The 21,396-nt window shown below is 42.3% G+C and overlaps 1 pseudogene; it reads left to right on the forward strand.

The window, feature by feature from the left end:
* Window positions 1-20,384: 20,384 nt before the first annotated feature.
* Window positions 20,385-20,502, forward strand: LOC124596991 (annotated as a pseudogene).
* Window positions 20,503-21,396: the final 894 nt, after the last annotated feature.

Here is a 21,396-nt window from a genome sequence, read left to right on the forward strand (position 1 = left end):
CAGAGCAAGAAAGATGGATACAACAAGTGACACGTTCTACGAGATCAATGAAGAGTCACTAAAATTAATTATATAGAAAATATGAGGTACCGCTTTCACATATCCATTGCATACGGTTCCCTTCAACAGGCTGTTGGTTGAGAGGGATCTGATTTCACTGAGAGGAGTAATTGCAGTCGAGTATGAACCCAGCTGTAATTGACAAAGTGCGACACTCGTTTCTGATCTCTGTATATTAGGATCTTTTTGCGACCACGGTTCCTACGCCTTGTTACACGGGTGCCTGTGGCATATCGTTTCTCGTAGACATACTGGACAGACCATATTGATACACCTACGAGTGGTGAAATTTCACACACGGTATGATCCTTGGCACATACGATCACGACAGCTCCTGTGTGCCATTCTGTCATTTTAAAGTTACCTATCGCAGGCTTCCGTAGGCTATCGCAAGTAAGCGTGGACTCGGGTAGTTTTTCCAGTAGCTCTGGTCAGTTAAGGCCGCACCCACATCACGTGTACACTGCGTGTGCCGCATAGGTATCGGGTATTGTCTCGTAACGATCGCTTTCTTAACGTATGCGATCAGTGTCTCACTAGATTCCCCTAAAAACCGCAAGCTGTCTATAAACTGAGTGAAGATACATAAAGGGCCATGTAACTTAAGGAACATTTTTGTCTCTACATCGTTATCCTCCTGTCTGTTACTCAAAAATAAACAGTATTAGTATTTATACAAAACTGAAACTGTCATTATTTAATTCAGGTAGTATTTGAAATTTGTTGACCTGTAACGTGGAACAAAGGAGTAAAAATTAAAAAAACGATGCAGACTTATCATGTAGCGCTAGAAAACACAATTTCTTCAACAAAGAGGTAAAAAAGACGGGGAAACACAAATATATCAAACGTCGGCTGAATACTTTGTCGCACTTAAATAAAATATGTCTGTGTTATACATAAACTACTTTCACATTTGTCAATAATATGGGACACTCTTACCTTTGATCATGATGAAGAATGTAGTACCAAGTAATTACAAAAATTATACACACTCTTTATGCTTGTACATGTAAACTATACTTGCATCAAAAATTATTGCTTTTGCTACATAAAAGCGCAGAATTACGTGATCAGTTAATATTTTATTACTTATAAAACGAAATTTATATTTTGTAAGGATATAAAATACACAATGGACTAACTCTGAATGATGTGTGATTCTAATTATGTGCAAAACAGACAACAAAAATAAAGAGAAGTTGTTCGCTCCCATTTTCTTTCTTACACATTCATTTATATTTCTTTCCCTTCCATTTCTTCTAGTATTACCAGTAGGCGTGTATTATACACTACGTCATTTATGTAGTGTGCCCAAACTGCCGATCTGTAGTTTTGGTAGAGCGCAACTTCAGTCAGTTTTAAACGTCGAACCATCTTACTGCGCTGATTCCATGCGATCAACTGGTACATACGCAACACTTCACTGCTCTGCTTGGGTCATTGGTGGTGGGTTACTTGATCGTCTGGTAGCAGCTTTACATCATTTACAGCGCTCCGAAGCGACCAGTGTGCTCTTTTAAGTGGATGACTAATATTTTGTCTGGTGATCTTATTTGGTATGTGCTCTGAATGTCTGCTGTCGAGAAATTAGTTCGTACACTTTTCAAAGAAATAAATAGTTAGAAATAACTTCGTTACATATACTGACGGAGTGGGGTTCGTGAGTGTGTATGAAATGGGAGAGTCCTGTCGAATATCCTTTGTTTGGCAAAGTTTAGAACAGCTACCAGACGTCACATACAGTGAATGTTTGTGGTTTTTCCGCAAGCGTGCTGGTCTCTCTAACGTGAGGACCAAAACGTGGCGCTGACGCCGCGTTTCGCCTCCTTTCTGTGGTAAACAGTTTACGTCTCAGTATCAAACAGCGGTTTATGTGTGTTTAACACCGGATGTGACGCACAGGTAAACATATCGGCAACAGAGTGAAAGTTACACATAGTAAAGAACCGTACGTAAGTGAGTATCAACGAAAACCTAATGGACGTTGAAACTTATTCATCGGTACGAACATAGAAATACCCCACAACGGATACTGCAAAGCATTTTTTCTTCACATATTAAATAATTCATTACCTGTTACTACTCTCCATCTGTTCCTTTCTGCAACATTTTCTCTGCTCTTCCATTTTCAATTCCTATACTTCTTTTTTTCTCTATACATATCTATTTTGGGTACCTCTCTATTTTTTACTTAACGTGTCTTGTACAGTAACTCCCAACAATTTTTACATGATGTGGCTACTTCAGAATCTAGAAACACTGTACCACATAATTACATGCATCTACTGTTTCCATCAGGAAATGTAATAAATAATCACTGGGTCCCTTATGGGTAAATGACACAGATAAACCACAACCTTTCAAAGAATGTGCAGTTTTTACGGAAGAGAAGCAGGTATCCAAAGCTGTACTTCAACAGAACTACACCGTCAGTTAAAACCTGAATACGTTGTCCCAGCAAAGATAACAATCAGGTTAAAAATTAGTTCAATTTAAAAGCGATAAGTTGGAGTAATTCATGGTAAAAATTAATTTATAAATATTAGTTTCAGCACTCGGGATATGCTACAGATGGAAAATCTTGCCGTTTCAAGTAATATAAATCCATCCGAAAAGAATTATATCAAATAGCTCCAAGCACTATGGGACTTAACATCTGAGGTCATCAGTCCCCTAGACTTAGAACTACTTAAACCTAACTAACATAAGGACAGCGCACACAGCCATGCCCGAGGCAGGATTCGAACCTGCGACCGTAGCAGCAGCGCGGTTCCGGACTGAAGTGCCTAGAACCGCTCGGCCACAAAGGCTGGCGAAAGAATTATAGTCTGGAACCTAATCCCCAACCTGGACAAAGGAATGAATCTTAGGCGATCATCACTGCAACTGGAGAATGCAGGGTGAGCGATTGTTAGAACGGTGGTAGAGAATAATATTTCCGTAATCGGCTGAAATGGTTAAGGAGCATCACGAAACATCTACATTTAACGGCCCGAGTGATATTTGAAACCTACAGCTCCAAAATACGAATTCTCCCCAATGTACCCGAATCTCGGCACCGTACTGGACATCCTAAGAAGATGTAACACAACGGATCGGTCAACACTCGCAGGTATAGCACGCGAGGATGTGTGCAGTGCAACGGCTGCCGTGGCGCACGTATCTCCGTGAAGCCACTGGACCATCACAGAGTACCCAGAGCGGCAGAATCGTTACTGTTTACCATGTAGGTGGAGTTTTAAAAAGATTCATTCGATATCATAGGAAGAGATGAGCATTGGGTGTAAGGCAAGTATGCTCACTGTTTCCGAAACTGTTCAACATATACAGACCAGAACTGACAGGGAAGCCATACAAGACGCAAGAAGCATTGCAATGGGAGGAGAAAGGATAAACAACAAAAATACGCGGATGATCCAGCAGTACTGGCGAATCAGGAGGGGGGTTATAGCAGATCTTGAGTACTATTGCAAGAAAGAGCGAGGAGTGTGGAATGAAGATACTTACAGGAAAAGGGAGGAGAATAAGCAAGAAGGAAGAGCCAGTTATCATATACTTAGACGGGAAAAAGACAGAACAAGTGAAACCCTTTCCGTACATTGGAAGTTTAATGACATGCGGAGAAACCTGCACCGAAGAAGTAAGTAGGAGGATATCTATGGCAAAGAGGAAGATGAAGAAATTACTGCTAGAAGAATTCTCCAGTCGCCGAGGGAAAGATTTGGTAAATATCATGCCAAGAGTTTCCTGTTACAGCGCAGTGAATCATGGACAGATGAAAAGAAGGGAGAGACGCCTTTCTTAAGTGTTGGAAGTTCCCGCGGAGAACAATACATTAAGTGAAGTGGACTGGCATACGTAAGAATGAAGAGGCAATGAAGGAAATGGGTGATGGAAGAAGATTGCTGAAACTAATCACAAAGAAAAAATGTCTTCACTAGGTCGTATTCCGCTGAGCAATTGCCATCAACAAAGAATTATGCACGGAACAGTAGAAGAAATGAGAGGAAAGTGTCGGAATAGAATTGGAACGATTGACGACGTTAGAAATGGACGTATATACCCTACTGGCCATTAAAATTGCTACGCCAAGAAGAAATGCAGATGATAAACGGGAATTCATTGGACAAATATATTATACTAGAACTGACATGTGATTACATTTTCACGCAATTTGGGTGCATAGATCCTGAGAAATCAGTACGCAGAATGACCACCTCTGGCCGTAATAACGGTCTTGATACGCCTGGGCATTGAGTCAAACAGAACTTGAATGGCGTGTACAGGTACAGCTGCCATGCAGCTTCAACACGATACCACAGTTCATCAAGAGTAGTGACTGGCGTATTGTGACGAGCCAGTTGCTCGGCCACCATTGACCAGACGTTTTCAATTGGTGAGAGATCTGGAGAATGTGCTGGCCAGGGCAGCAGTCGAACATTTTCTGTATCCAGAAAGACCCGTACAGGACCTGCAACATGCGATCGTGCATTATCCTGCTGAAATGTAGGGTTTCGCAGGGATCGAATGAATGGTAGAGCCAAAGGTCGTAACACATCTGAAATGTAACGTCCACTGTTCAAAGTGCCGTCAATGTGAACAAGGTGACCGAGACGTGTAACCAATGACGAATACACGCTTCCAATGTGCGTTCACCGCGATGTCGCCCAACACGGATGCGACCATCATGATGCTGTAAACAGAACCTGGATTCATCCAAAAAAAATTACGTATTGCCATTCGTCCACCCAGGTTCGTCGTTGAGTACACCATCGCAGGCGCTCCTGTCTGTGATGCAACGTCAAGGGTAACCACAGCCATGGTCTCCGAGCTGATAGTCCATGCTGCTGCAAACGTCGTCGAACTGTTCGTGCAGATGCTTGTTGTCTTGCAAACGTCCCCATCTGTTGACTGAGGGATCGAGACGTGGCTGCACGATCCGTTACAGCCATGCGGATAAGATGCCTGTCATCTCGACTGCTAGTGATACGAGACCGTTGGGATCCAGCACGGCGTTCCGTATTACCCTCCTGAACCCACCGATTCCATATTCTGCTAACAGTCATTGGATCTCGACCAACGCGAGCAGCAATGTCGCTATACGATAAACCGCAATCGCGATGTGCTACAATCCGATCTTTATCAAAGTCGGAAACGTGATGGTACGCATTTCTCCTCTTTACATGAGGCATCACAACAACGTTTCACCAGGCAACGCCAGTCAACTGCTGTTTGTGTATGAGAAATCGGTTGGAAACTTTCCTCATGTCAGCACGTTGTAGGTGTCGCACCGGCGCCAACCTTGTGTGAATGCTCTGAAAAGCTAATCATTTGCATATCACAGCATCTTCTTCCTGTCGGTTAAATTTCGCGTCTGTAGCACGTCATCTTCGTGGTGTAACAATTTTAGTGGCCAGTAGTGTACAAAAAGATGAAAAGAAATGACGAGAATAGGACTTGATGGAGAGCCTCCAGTTGAAACCTATCGTAAGACAGATACACTAAAGAGAGCAGAAATCTTCAACATGATTAAATAAATATTTTATCTTACGCACCGAAATTTTTCCTTGACGCCAGCTGTAAGACGGTGGTTTATGTTGTCGCTGGTCGTGGTCCATCGCGTCAGCTAGTTCGCTCGCTCATTATCCAACGTATGTCGAGTCGAGATGGCGCCAAGAGAGCAACTAAAGGCGCTTTGCTTTCTTCGTTTCAACAGATGCAATTCAGTTACAGCTGTGCCGCGTGTGTAAGTCAGTAAAATGCATTCTGCGTCTTAAACTGGTGCAAGAAGGAGGCTTGTGGATTACTCCTCACATGAGCAACCCGTCTCTCGAAACCTCTACTGCCGTCGTCGTATGCTTTGAGCTACTGGACATGTAATGCCTTACTCTCAACGAACTGCGCAAGCTCGAACGAGGGACACCAAACGCATTTTCTTGTTGTTTACGTAATCTCCACTCCATGCATTTTGGATAACAAAAGAGCGAACTGCATTAGGCAGGCTCCTGCCCGCAAGCCGATGAATCGCCAACAACTGGCGCCAATATAATCATTTACCCCTACATTCTTGTAAAAGGTGCCCGCCGTTGTGGCCGAGCGGTTCTAGGCACTTCAGTCTGGAACCGCGTGACCGTTACGGTCGCAGGTTCGAATGCTGCCTTGAGCGTGGATGTGTGTGATGTCCTTAGGTTAGTTAGGTGTAAGTAGTTCTAAGTTCTAGGTGACTGATGACCTCAGATGTTCAGTCCCATAGTGCTCAGAGCCATTTGAACCATTTGTAAAAGGTATAGCCTTGAGAGTTAAAACAAATCTTTTTAGAAACACCCTGTATTAAACGAAATCGCACCGCCTGTGTTATTAAGAAATACGTTACAATGTTCTTGCGGACATGCGTGGCCCTGCAGCGACTACAGACGTCAAGAAACATAGGAATTGTATTCCCACTTACTAATATGAACCACGACCGACCGGAATTCCTGGTTCGAGTCGCGGTTTGGCACAAATTTTCATTGTCGTGATTCCAATATCCAGCTGTGGTGGTTCATATTCATAACTGCTGATTCATTTCCTATATTTATTGACAGCCGCAGTCGCTGCTGTTCCCGTTCACATTGCATCGTACTTAATGACAGAGGCACTGCGATTTCGAATTTACTCACCAATACCAGAGCCTCGGCATACGAAACTTACAGGTGCAGGTTGTGACGCAAGGACGACGACATATGGAAGTTCGGGTCTGGCTGTGATTCGTGCACGGATAGCCGAAGCAATTAAGGCGATCGCTCGCGTAAAGCGGATAATCGGGGTTCGAGTCCTTGTCTGGTACAAATTTTCATTGTCGTCCTTCAAATATTCAGTCGATGGTGGTTCATATTCGCAACTGAAAACACATTTCATGTAACCTTGTATTGTGATTCTGTCACTATAACATTTCTGACCTATCAGTTGTTGTCAATAATAAGTAGAGCATCACCAAATGCATTCGGCTGCTGCTGGTACAGTATCACAGATGGTGGATTCGGTATATTTTGGAGCAGTCTGTAGTGAAAATCTCGTTGGTCACATACGTATTTCATGTGAGTATTTTCGTATCATGTTTCTTGTCAAGAGTAAAGTTCTCGCTATAGATATCCACCGGTAACAGGAAAAACATAAATAGGATGGCACCGATTCCGTTCCTTTTTGTTAACAATGAAATGGTGTTTCATCCCGCTGTCCCCTTTTTATTGTTGCTGCACTCCAAACTGATGTGTCGACAGAAGTGCCGACACAGTGTTATTTTGAGGGGGCCGATAGGCACGCTATCTAACGCAGACGGGCGTGAATTCTGGAACAGGATAACTATTGAATGGTACCAAGAAAAGTACGTAGCTGCTTTATACTTAACTTTAATCTTTCTTGATTTACACGTTCTTCGTAAGACATTTATACGATAACTCTCAAAGTAGGTAAGGCTAATGGCGCCTTGTTAGGTCGTAGCCATGGACTTAGCAGAAGGCTAACTGACTCTCGGCAAATGAGAGGAAGGCATTGTCCGTATTGTCGCTAGCAATGTCGTCGTACAACTGGGGCGAGTGCTCTGTCGTATATCGAGACCTGCCTTGTGGTGGCGCTAGGTCTGCGATCACACAGTGGCGACACGCGGGTCCGACATGTACTAAATGGACCGCGGGCGATTTAAGCTACCACCTAGCAAGTGTGGTGTCTGGCGGTGACACCACACAAACAAGAGCTGTTTGTCAAGATCAAAGCGCATTTGATTTGGCCGTACGGGCATCCTCAATCCCGACGTCAATGTCACTTCCAAGCTTGCCTTAATCAAATGACTTCTCTCACTGACTAGTGTGCGTACAGAAATGATGCGTACACTACATCATATGCACTGGCATATTTAGGATATCTTTGTCGTTTATTGGTCAGATTTTTGGTCTATATGTCTTTGTCTTCCACTAATTTCGGTTTGGTTTGACACTTGCATGTCTGCAGTCGTAGTATACGAAATATTTACATTAATATTTCGTGAATGGATACATAGAGTTCAACGTTTCGGTTCTTCATACCTAATTAGTATTAGGAAACGGAACGTTTTGGTGAATTCATATTACTTTATATATTGTGCTGGTTGTTCAGTTTACAACTTTAAAATTACATTAACCTACAAGAGACTATAGCGATAATGGACTTACATGCCTGTTATTCATCTACGAGACCTTTTCATTGCCGTAAAAGTGTGCAACTTTCTGATTTATCACCTTGTGACAACAGAGGCCTCAGGCTGTTTATTCTTATGAGGGGTGTTCAGTAAGTAATGCAACACTTTTTTTCGCGGCTAGTTCCGTATAAAAAAATGTATACTTTGTTGCGCAACATCGTGGAATATTCCCGGTCCAGTCCATATGGTTTCATGAAGTTCCGATAGCGCTGTACGTACCCTTCAAAAGGAGGGGCATTCCAAGTAGAGAGTTGTCATTCAGTTTCTGTCGGCTGGAAACCATAACTTCGAAGATATTCGTAAGCGCTTGAAGACTGTCTTCATAGACAAGGCAGCGAACAAAAACACGGTGAGTCGTTGGGCAAAGCGTCTGTGATCATCTCAACAAGGTCGTGCAAATCTGTCCGATTTTACGCGTGCTGTCCGGCCGCACACAGTTGTTACTCCTGAAACGTTGGAACATTCTTATTCCAGGTTGATCGATAGATCACAATCAAACACCTGCACAACTGGACGTTCCTGTTGGTAGTGCTGACACACTCGTACATCAGTTGGGGTTCTCAAACATTTGTGACCGCTGAATTTCTCGCCGCATAGCAGAATGCCATAAAGAACAACGAAGAACTATCTGTGCCTAACTGTTCGAGCGTTACTAGGATGATGGGCAGGTTACTGATGCAGCAAGAGGCTGGCTTCGACTCCGATCAGTAGAGTGGTGCCATGTCAGATAGTTCTGCGGCAGTCTGTTCTTAAATAGTGCTTCCGTTAGTTCTGGAAGTTACACGTAAGTGCATTACATATGAGCTGGCCACAGTGCTGTTTTGTTTATAAGTGGATTTCTTCTAAACTTTCTTCCACTGCCTACATCTGCAGAGAGCTGACGAACTGAAAATATCTCGATAGAAATTTGTTATAAGAAGAGGTTGAAAAAAATCAGCCAACCAGTTGCAGAACAAAGGTTAGGGCTAATAAACCTTTGTCTTGCAACTGGTTCGCTGATTTTTTCAACCTCTTCAGATTTATACAGCTGCTGATTCGCAGCCATGTTTAAGATTTTCAAATTTGTTGTATGTGTTGATCATTATGTTCAAGAGCAAAATTTTTGTACAATTTTCTTCAGGGCCATTGGAAAGTAAAAAATTTATTTTCTTAGATTAAATGCACAACTTTGTGCCACCGTATATACCTGCAGAAACAAGTGTAACTACTGAATTTTTAGAACAGGTTTCACTAGTGAAATTAGTGGCATTTATGAATGGTTTACTAAAAAAAGACTATGTTTTATTTCCCATTAGACTTTGTTTCTAAATGTAGCACACAGTTACGCAGAATATTGTATTAAGTGTGTCATGATTTTTTCTCTTATACCATTAAACTTGTATAACAGTTTGATGTAAGTTCCTTCCCCAGAGGTTATTGTGTTAAATGTTATTTCTGTGACTTGGATTTCTGTAAACGCTTCCACTGAATTAATACGCAAACAAATGTGTAACCGTTTTGTTTAATTGCCTTGCTTAATTCAGGTCGCTTACTTTTTTCATTCTTTATAAATTAGTGTAGGCGTCTAATTATTTGTTTTAAAAGCTTTGCAAAATAAATCCAGATTGGCAAGCTTTGTGACAAACGTTTTCCTGCTTATGGCTGAAATTCATAAAATTGGGCAAATTTGTAACAAAGATACAAGTGAGTATCGTAAAGGAACACTAGGTCAGCTGAGCTTTTGAAACATTAATGTAACTCTACTTTCCCTGTCTTATACTTCGTGTCGCAATGTTGTTCTTTGCTGGGGTATGACTTTGTGACTATTAACATTTAATTTTCCGAACACCTCATGGCACAAAAACTTTATTGTTACCAAAATTAAAGGGTTGGAAGCGATGTGTCGTTGGTAAAAAGGAAAATCTTCTGCAGCCAAGATCGCTTGGTATGTTAATTTTATTTCACAGTGACTGCTTTCGACATAATCTTGCTCTCATCTGAAACGGTACAGTAGTTGCCGCTCTATAAGCAGCAGGTTTCGCTGTTCGCTCGCACCGGGAAATAGAAACAGAGGCGGCTCCGCAGCCAATTTTATTACACGACGCGGCCGGCCGCGGGTGCAACAGAACCCATGTGGACGGGTGGAAACAAATGTGTCAGGCTTAATAATACTTGTTCATATGTGTCGTGTATTATGCATTTGTTGCACGTGAATGTGAATCTGCACATGCACTTTCCTAATCCTGCTCACACCTTTCCGTAAAGCGTGGCCAAATCTTTGTTGGAGAGTAGTTCTGTAGTATAGTAGTGCCAACCTTACTCCTAGGCAGGGGATCAGAGAGACAGCACAGGCAGGTAAAAGTCAAAGATTTTCCATTGTCACAAGATTTGGGGCGGAGAGGTTGGTCACGGCCAAGTGTTTCGACCATCCCCTCCACCGGGGCCCAGGAAGACCTCCGGGTGCCCGCCATATTCTAAGAGTGTTACAGAAGACGGGTAAGTGAGCAGATGTGCCCTCAGTGCGCCTGTCTCAATGTTCAAGCATGGAAGAGAGGTATTTGAATATTTGTACTAATTCTTTTATTTCCAGCTTCTGATTGTGTAAGGAAATGAATGTGCTCGTTTAATTCCGGAAATTTGACCCCCTGTGTTAAAGCATCTGGTCCTCAATTTGCCCGTTATCCTCCTCACATAGTGAATGTCCTATGTATAATATTGGGAGACTTTGGTGGTATACATTTGGCCAACGCAATTCCGTCTTACCCGTAGAAATGTGCGTGCAGATTAGTATATAATATACCCGATTTCAGTTGTAAAACTGAAATATCTGTAAACTGAAACAATTGCTGCAATCGCTGTAAAGTCGAGAGATAATGTTTAAAATAAATAGATAATCAACCGTCATCAATCTTTAACATACCTTAAAAATCACAAAGAAGTCAAGTTAAAGGAATTTATTTAAAATAAAAGCTATAGAATGCAGGGACCCACACATCAGCGTGTGAGCCCTCCAGCACCTTGCTTAGTATCGTACAGAAAGGGCACGCTCTCTAGGTAGCGCTCTCAAGCTGCCCTCCCCAGTTATCCGTTGCGCAATTTTCATTCAGGGCTTGACGATATCAACTTTGATCTGGCGTCCCTAGGCAAGGAGGTAAGACGGTAAACTTTCACATCATCGGATCTTTTGAGAATTCTAATTAACATGCATACATGCCACACGTTCTCTTTGTGTTGGTGGCATGTATAGAGGTTAATGAGAAATTTCCAAAGATCCGGTGACGCAGCATGATTCTTTCGAAGCCGGTCAGCGTGAAATAAATCGAATATACCAAGCGATCATGGCTGCAGAAGATTTTCCTATTCTCAGAGGATAAAGGTTACAAAATTCCATACTTGTGGAAATTAAATGTCTCACTGAGTAATTATTTTTATTAGGTTATGTTGGTAAAACTTCTCAAAGTGTCATAAAATTGCCCGTTTTTACGGTACTGCTAAAAGGCAATAGATCCCTTAGCATCGACACAGTTTATGTCTTTGACCAGTATATCCGTCAGTGAATGAAACTTTTCGACCTTGCTTTGCCCATACCTCTTTCATTTGGTGCTATGGCGCCCGAACTTACTCCATTTCAGGACTCTGCTTCAGTGTTATGTGACAGATATATGCCAATTTTAATCTAAAAAATAATAATTTTAAGATGTATTTCACTTAAAAATCGTCCTGAAAATTTATTTTGTGTGGAGAGACCATAATTTAAATCTAATCCATTTAATGCCTTTACCTATTGCCCAGTGAACTTCCCTCAGGTTGCCAGTGAATGGGCGCATGACTTAAAGCAGTATTAATGTGAGGGAAATTCTACCAGTGACATTGTGAGGTGCGAGTCCCTTTAATCGTCAAGCATTGCCTACTCATGCCGTATTTTTAAACTTATGGTTCTACGTAATTAATAAGATGCTCAATACTTTTAATTATTTTACATTTGACTAAATCCGCTGGTAACATTTCTATATGCAATCAGGGAAAACGCTAAGGAATATAACTAAAGATAACATAATACCGAGAGGAAATGCTATTCTTCACGTAACTTTTTGAGTTAAAAGCGTAGTAGAGCGTCATTATTAATCCCTAGTTTCATCTCACACTGAAAAAATTTAAATAGTATTGCGTCCTGCTTCGTTCTTGTGTTGCTGCCGCGGAGGGCGCAATACGTAATAATTAATAGTTGCTGTTAAGGTGACTAATGCGCCTTCCTCTACTGCCGCACTGGTTGTGTAACCGCTATTCGGTGTTGCACCTGCGAAGCTACCCCATTAAGCTATTAAGTCCCTGTACAGAAACTTCTGCGTACCAGCTATCGGTAGTTGCCAGGTTGCAGAGAGAACAAACACACACATACACACACACACACACACACACACACACACAGAGAGAGAGAGAGAGAGAGAGAGAGAGAGAGACGTGAGGACGACTGGCTGGAGTGGCAGAGGGGGGGAGGGGTTGATGGGGGGGGGGGGAGACAGAGCTGGAGCTGCAGAAGACCGTGATGCCCTTTGCACTCCATTTTAATTCGTGTCTCAATAACGGACATCCTCTGATGTACTGGGACAGGAGTCCGGGCGAGTCACGACAATAAACTTTTCTCTTGCGATAATGCTGTTAAAATGGAACCTCCGTATGGTTGCGTTGTCGAAACCCTGGAAGTCTCGATTCATTTCCGCCCTACATCTACCTCAGCATCCGAGTGCTTTCGATGTTCCTTATCCTAGAATGCTTCGAAGTCCTGCAAACAGCGGCGAACAACTTATATCTCCGGCTCGGAGAGATGCGTAGAGTCCCTATTCGTTTGGAAGGTAACAAGAATCGATTCACGAGTGCAGAAACGAGTGGTATCTGAAAGTAAGATGTTTACTGGATCTAAACGGCTCGATATCGTGCATCGCAGTTTGTTATCGTTCATTCATAGTGAGTGATGCGACGATAGCGAGAGAGAAAGCATATACGCAAAATTAAAGTGCTTGAGGCAAAGCTATGCTACAGCAGTTTTTATCAATCTCTTCACATTTCTTGTATGAACAGTTAACTTACGCCAGTGTGTGAAAACTGGGTATGTTACCGTGTTTGACTATGTTATTTCACTCGCAAAGAGTTTAAACTCATATGCATATACTGTCCCTCCAGAATGTTCCTAGATTGATTTTACTCCTGCCTTATACGAGACTCGGCGCAATTACTAAGGTGGCGGCTTAAACTAACAGCTGTAAACAACATACGCGCATTCGGTCAATTAGTTGTGAGCAGAGAGTGTTAAGTAGTGGAAAAAAGAAAGGAACATTGGGTTCAACGTCCAGTCGACATCGAGATCATTGGAGCACAAGCTCGGATTGTGTTGAGGATGGGGAAGGAAATCGGCCATGTCCTTTCAGAGGAACCATCCCGGCATTTGTCTGGACGCGGGTTTGAACCGTCACCCTCTCGAATGCGAGCCTCATTACTCCACCTTGCTCCGTAAAGTAATGGACGTTCTGCCGTAGGTTGTCAACGTTGTTGTGTCACAGATCTATGTTGACGACATTCTCTAGAATGGTTTTAAGAAGAGAAAATTTGTCCCACACGCCTTGACTTCCGAAAGAAAATAGCTACGCGTGGACGCCTACTGCGACTTGATTGAAATACTAAACGTGGGTAATTCTTTCTGGACAAAATCATCATAGGTGACAATACTGTGTTATCAATAGGAATCTACCACAAACTGACAAAGGGTAGAAATTCACATGAAAGAACAACGCGTTGACGACATAACCGCCGTTTAAGGCAATGTGACTTTCGAGTTGAATAACATCCCAAAAAAGGGAATTTTCTGACAGTTTCACATGGTTACACGAAGTTCTGTTAGTTTTACTCAAGCGCAAATCAGAAGAAATATTAAAACAGTCATCTTAATGTTTCTCTGTTTTTTTTAATTAATCCAGTCTCGAAACCTTTTTGGACTGACGGGATACGGTTGTAGACTACACCTTTATAGGAAAACTGCTTGTTACAATGTTAGGTACCACTAATTTGCTGAAATTTTTAGTTTGTTTCTGGAGCGCCCGACTACATTATTTTATTTAATTTCGCGCTGCCATGCAGAACTTTGCATCGTTGGACACATTCTTTCTTCTTTCCTCATTTTAGATCTGAAAACGATGGGTTTGTCAGTTTCAAATCGGCCACCAAAATAATGTTGTTTGTCCACACTATTAGTTTTTCTACGAGAGAATATTGTTCATGTAGCAGCTTTGTAAATTTGTAACGTTCTTGTGAGGCTGAATCGTGACGGATACGTTGCGTGGGCAAGAACTGAATTTTGGCTGACCGTAGGCAGTGTGGTGGAATACGCCAATCCAATCAATAGTCCTATTTGTTGTAAACTCAGGTTACAGATATGCTACAAGCTACATAATAAACGAACACACTGGCTTACACAGAATGTAGAAACATGCGACAGTTGTAGCGAAAGATAATCGCAATGAAAGACAGAAAAGTATGCTAGTATTTATAAAGTTAATAACACGAAAGGGGGAACGATTTTTATGGAATTTATGTAAGGAGTTAAACACAGTACGTGATTTATCTTCACGTCTTTTTTGCATTTTACATGTTTCAAGTTTATAGTCATTTTTGGTATCCGATCGTAATATTAGTTTCTTCGGATTTCTTAGGTCCCCCTTCTCCCACCTGTCATTCTTTTGGTGCGGAACTTTTGTTCTATGACAGTACTGAGATGAGGAGACTTCAGGTGATCAAGTGATTTTATTTGTAAGTAACTTCTTGTTCTCTGTTTTAATTTTTTACAATTTCTTTTAGAAATATTAGCCATATAATCCCTAATCTGACATTTAAAACTTTAGAATCCCATTCTATTGTCTTATAACATAATGTTTTCTTTATTACAGTTTACACCAGATGATGGAACTTATATGAGTGTTCCGAAATCAGTAGTGTATACAATATAAGATCGTTGATTCAGCAGCTACTGTACGGTTTCTTCACTTTACAAACACGAAAGTATTTGAACATTCAAGGTACCGTTGTGCTGTTGATGCTGAACTATTTATAATTGCAGCACGATCTACCAACCTGGCACAAAAGCGTTAAGTATTAAATTACTCAATTAATTAGGTCGTAATACTGCTACGGTCGCAGGTTCGAATCCTGCCTCGGGCATGGATGTATGTGATGTCTTTAGGTTAGTTAGGTTTAAGTAGTTTTAAGTTCTAGGGGACTGATGACCACAGATGTTAAGTCCCATAGTGCTCAGAGCCAATTAGGTAGTAATCAAGTTGCCGCAAGAAACACTCAACAGCATGCCAAGCGATGTCTACTACAGTACTGTAGCACAGTTTCAGAAGATGTAATTACATTTACAAACAGAAGGATACAAATAATAAGATTAAAACTAAATATGAAAAATACGAAAAGAAAGAGGAGGCAGTTTCCTTTACGAAACACACCGTACATATACACATACCAAAACTTTAAATATATTCCTTGTATATGATAAATCTGTTCAGGTATTAACAACAGTCAGTCTCATGTACCAATTAACGTATAATCTTATAATTAGTCTCGTTTTCCCCCTTTTGATTGTGAGCATGCACCGCTACATATAACGTTTCTGAAAGAAACTTTACCTAAACAGTTTGTATTGTACTGGTAGTAAGCGCTGTGGAGCAAATTTGTGGAGTCAGAAACCTGAGAATAAGACAGCCTACAGATACAAACTATGAGGACTAATGGCATTTGGTTCTATGGAGGCATAGAGAGGAGTAGCCCACACACATCCATTAAAGTTCTTCGATACTTATGACTTCTTCTGCCTTGCGAGTGATGTTCTATATCTACATCTGCATCTACATCTAATCTGCAATTCACACTTAAGTGTTTGGCAGAGGGTTCATCGAACCATTTTCGTACTTCTTCTCTACCATTCCACTCTCGGATGGCGCGTGGGAGAAAGGAACACCTAAATCTTTCCGTTCGAGCTCTGCTTTCTCTTATTTTATTATGATGACCATTTCTCCCTACGTAGGTGGGTGTCAACAAAATATTTTCGCATTCGGAAGAGAAAGTTGCTGATTGAAATTTCGCAAATAGATCTCACCGCAAAGAAAACAGCCTTTGTTTCAGTGACTGCAACCCCAACTCGCTTATAATGTCAGTGGCACTCACACCCCTATTGCGCGATAACACGAAACGAGCTGCCCTTCTTTGCACTTTTTCGATGTCCTCCATCAATCCTACCTGGTAAGGATCCCACACCACGCAGCAATATTCCAGCAGAGGACGGACAAGTGTAATGTAGACTGTTACTTTTGTGGGTTTGTCGCATCTTCTAAGTGCTCTGCCAACAAAGCGCAGTCTTTGTTTCGCCTTCCCCGCGCAGTCTTTGTATCGCCTTCCCCACAATATCATCTATGTGGTCCTTCGAATTTAAGTTGCTCGTAATTGTAATTCCTGGGTATTTAGTTTAATTGACAGCCCTTAGATTTGTACGATTTATCGTATAACCAAAATTTATCCGATTTCTTTTAGTACCCATGTGGATGACTTAGCACTTTTCTTTGTTCAGTGCCAGTTGCCACTTCTCGCACCACACAGAAATTCTCTCTATATCATTTTGTAGTTGGAATTGATGGTCTAATAATTTTACTAGACGGTAAATTACCGTGACATCTGCAAACAATCTCAAGGGGCTGCTCAGATTATCACCTAGATCATTTATGTACATCAGAAACAGCAGAGGGCCTATGACACTACCTTGCGGAACGCCAGATATCACTTCTGTTCTACTCGATGATTTACCGTCCATCACTACGAACTGTGACCTCTCTGAGGGGAGCAGTGAATAGCTCCTACGAACAGCTATTCCCAACTTTGTGGAATTGACTTTCGCACTTAGCGGAACCGATGGTTAATCTTTCATTGTGCGCCTGCTTGTATCGCTTTCTGGTTTCAAGAGAGCTCTCCGATTCGCAACTCTCGTGCTGCCTAAATTACTTAAGCAGGTCCAAATACTGACTGAACTTTATAGACCTGCATGCTGATACTGTCGCTCTAGTTAATGAAACTGTTCTGGCGTGATTGGGAGGGGAAGGGGGGCACGAGCTGTGGGTGATATTTAGGGTCGAGCTTTAATGGGGGGATTACATCCAGTTTATGTCTTAGGCGTTGCATTTCAGAGTACGGGAACGACACATCGGAATGTAAATCGCAGATGCTTATTCCTTGAGATGCAAGTGAGCATAATTCAAAGTAACTTCAAGGCCTATGCTTCACACATGAATTAGTGTGGTTTATCGCGCAGATGCCGCAGATGAATTAATATGGCATGACAGCGAATTAATCAAACATGAAATAAAGCGGTTTCATGGTCAGAGCGCCGCTTGTGGCCAACACTGTGAAACTTCGATGGAAGAAGCAAGTTCTGCACTGATTTCGATTTCAGTCAAATCACACGCATCAGGACATTAAATGGCCAACACTCAAAACGTATCCTGTCTTACTGCCGACTTCGATTGTTTTCTGGCAGCACTGCGTCGTCAAGCAAACGATTCACCCCTTGGACTTCAATATTCAATTTAAATGAGCCGTTAGGTGTCTGTCCTTTTTAACACTGAGTCTACTGCCCAAAAATGTAAACAGTGCACCTTCCAAGCAGAAAAGGGACATTTTCCCCCACAAAAATAATATCAGTGCAGAATGCACCACTAAACGGACATACTTGGGGAATGAGTGCAACGTCACAACAATGCTGAATGGTAAGTGTACCGTATTAAAAAATTTAGTGTTCAGTATCATTTATTTATTGCTTATTTAGCCTGTCCAGATTACGGCCTTCAGGCCTTCTCTTAACATCTGACTAGGAACAACACATACCAAAAATATTACAAGAAATTCACAATAATAATAACAATAATAATAATTGACACTAATAATAATAATAGTAATAGTAATAATAATAACAGTAACGGTAAAGAAGTTTAGAATGATTTAGGTTATTTTAGCACGACTGAAGTCATGTTTAGTATTACCAGGAGAGGAAAGGACAAAGGAGAAGGAGAAGTATTTGAGAAATCATTCACGCAGGAGGATCGTACAAACATACCGCCGTTTGAGTCTCGTACAGATTCCCGTATGGAGGACATAGTGATAGACATCCCTGGGGTTGTGAAGCAGCTGAATGGGTTGAAAATAAATAAATCGCCAGGTCCTGTTGGGATTCCAATTCGGTTTCACAGAGAGTACTCTACTGCAGTGGGTCCTTACTTAGCTTGCATTTATCGCGAATCTCTTGCCCAACGTAAAGTCCCGAGCGACTGGAAAAAAGCGCAGGTGACATCTGTATATAAGAAGGGTAGAAGGACGGATCCTCAAAATTACAGATCAATATCCTTAACATCGGTTTGTTGCAGGATTCTCAAACATATTCTCAGTTCGAATATAATGAATTTCCTTGAGACAGAGAAGTTGCTGTCCATGCATCAGCACGTCTTTAGGAAGCATCGCTCCTGCGAAACGCAACTCGCCCTTTTTTCACATGATATCTTGCGAACCATGGATGAAGGGTATCAGACGGATGCCATATTCCTTGACTTCCGGAAAGCGTTTGACTCGGTGTCCCACTGCAGACTCCTAACTAAGGTACGAGCATATCGGATTGGTTCCCAAGTATGTGAGTAGCTCGAAGACTTCATAAGTAATAAAACCCAGTACGTTGTCCTCGATGGTGAGTGTTCATCGGAGGTGAGGGTATCATCTGGAGTGCCCCAGGGAAGCGTGGTAGGTCCGCTGTTGGCCGGCCGGTGTGGCCGTGCGGTTCTAGGCGCTTCAGTTTGGAACCGCGTGACTGCTACGGTCGCAGGTTCGAATCCTGCCTCGGGCATGGCTGTGTGTGGTGTCCTTAGGTTAGTTAGGGTTAAGTAGTTCTAAGTTCTAGGGGACTGATGACCTCAGATGTTGAGTCCCATAGTGCTCAAAGCCATTTTTCCGCTGTTGTTTTCTATGTACATAAATGATCTTTTGGATAGGGTGGATAGTAATGTGCGGCTGTTTGCTGATGATGCTATGGTGTACGGGAAGGTGTCGTCGTTGAGTGACTTTAGGTGGATACATGATGACATGGACAGGATTTGTGATTGGTGGAAAGAATGGCAGCTAACTCTAAATATAGATAAATGTTAATTAATGCAGATGAATAGGAAAAAGAATCCTGTAATGTTTGAATACTCCATTAGTAGTGTAGCGCTTGACACAGTCATGTCGATTAAATATTTGGGCGTAACATTGCAGAGCGATATGAAGTGGGACAATCACGTTATGGCAGTTGTGGGGAAGGTGGATAGTCGTCTTCGGTTCATTGGTAGAATTTTGGGAAGATGTGGTTCATCTGTAAAGGAGACCGCTTATAAAACACTAATACGACCTATTCTTTACTGCTCGAGCGTTTGGAATCCCTATCAGGTCGGATTGAGGGAGGACATAGAAGCAATTCAGAGGCGAGCTGCTAGATTTGTTACTGGTAAGTTTGATCATCACGCGAGTGTTACGGAAGTGCTTCAGGAACTCGGGTGGGAGTCTACAGAGGAAAGGAGGCGTTCTTTTCGTGAATCGCTACTGAGGAAATTTAGAGAACAAGCATTTGAGGCTGACTGCAGTACAATTTTACTGCCGCTAACTTGTATTTCCCGGAAAGACCACAAAGATAAGATAAGAGAGATTAGGGCTCGTACAGGGGCATATAGGCAGTCATTTTTCCCTCGTTCTGTTTGGGAGTGGAGCAGGGACAGAAGATGCTAGTTGTGGTACAAGCTACCTTCCGCCACGCACCGTATGGTGGATTGCGGAGTATGTATGTAGATGTAGATGTAAATGAAGACCGAAATGAGAGTGAGAGTGGCTGAACAGAACATAAAGAACTTTGCCGACAAGTTGTGGGAGAGGATGGAAAGGGGCGGTGGGGGGGGGGGGGGGGGGGGGAGGGGATGGGGAGAATTGACGAAAGTGAGCTGCAGGTTAGTATATGGAAGAGATGACTTGTGATACAATCTTTGAAAGGGGTTTAATTTCTCTAGAATGAGAAACATTAGGCAACGGCCTTGCCGCAGTGGTTGCACCGATTCCCGTGAGATCACCGAAGTTAAGCGCTGTCGGGCGTGGTCGGCACTTGGATGGGAGACCATCCAGGCCACCATGCGCTGTTGCCATTTTTCGGGGTGCACTCAGCCTCGTGATGCCAGTTGAGGAACTACTCGACCGAATAGTAGCGGCTTCGGTCGGGAATACTATCATAACGACCGGGAGAGCGATGTGCTGACCCCATGCCCCTCCTATCCGCATCATCTCTGAGGATGACACGGCGGTCGGATGGTCCCGGTAGGCCACTTGTGGCCTGTAGGCGGAGTGCCTTTATTATGAGAAATATTGCTCCAAACCCGGGTTCCTGGAAAAGAAAATGATTTATAGAACATGGCAGTGTTAAGTAATTGTTCAACTTGGTTGAGAATGAATATTTCTGCTGTGCTTTTCAGATAGTAGTGTAAGAAGTGAAAGTAAGTAAGAGGAGGTGCAATGATTTGGAAGATGATAGAGCGAGCTTTGAGCATGTTAGTCTCTGCGCTTATCGGCTCGCAGCTATGATAACTGTTCGTAGACGGGAGTGATATGGTCGAAATAGCGCAAGTCACAAATGTATCGGACACAAGCATTCATCCCTAGTTCCAGCCAGCTTGAGTTCTCGTACGAAAATATTTGGAGTACAGCATCACCATAATCAAGTATGGGGAGGATTAGTAACCCTATGAGCTTCTTTTTAAAGGAAATACTTTTTTTATATTTCTGTAGTGAATGAATTGAGGCTGACACTTTCTTGTAGACTGCAGTTATGTGTTCAGACCAGTTTAAGTGATGGACCAGTATTATCCTAGGCCGGCCGGTGTGGCCGTGCGGTTAAAAGGCGCTTCAGTCTGGAACCGCGTGACCGCTACGGTCGCAGCTTCGAATCCTGCCTCTGGCATGGATATCTGTGATGTCCTTAGGTTAGTTAGGTTTAAGTAGTTCTAAGTTCTAGGGGACTGATGACCACAGATGTTAAGTCCCAC

Source organism: Schistocerca americana, chromosome 2 (assembly GCF_021461395.2).
Source record: "Schistocerca americana isolate TAMUIC-IGC-003095 chromosome 2, iqSchAmer2.1, whole genome shotgun sequence".
In the NCBI taxonomy this organism is placed as follows: domain Eukaryota; kingdom Metazoa; phylum Arthropoda; class Insecta; order Orthoptera; family Acrididae; genus Schistocerca; species Schistocerca americana.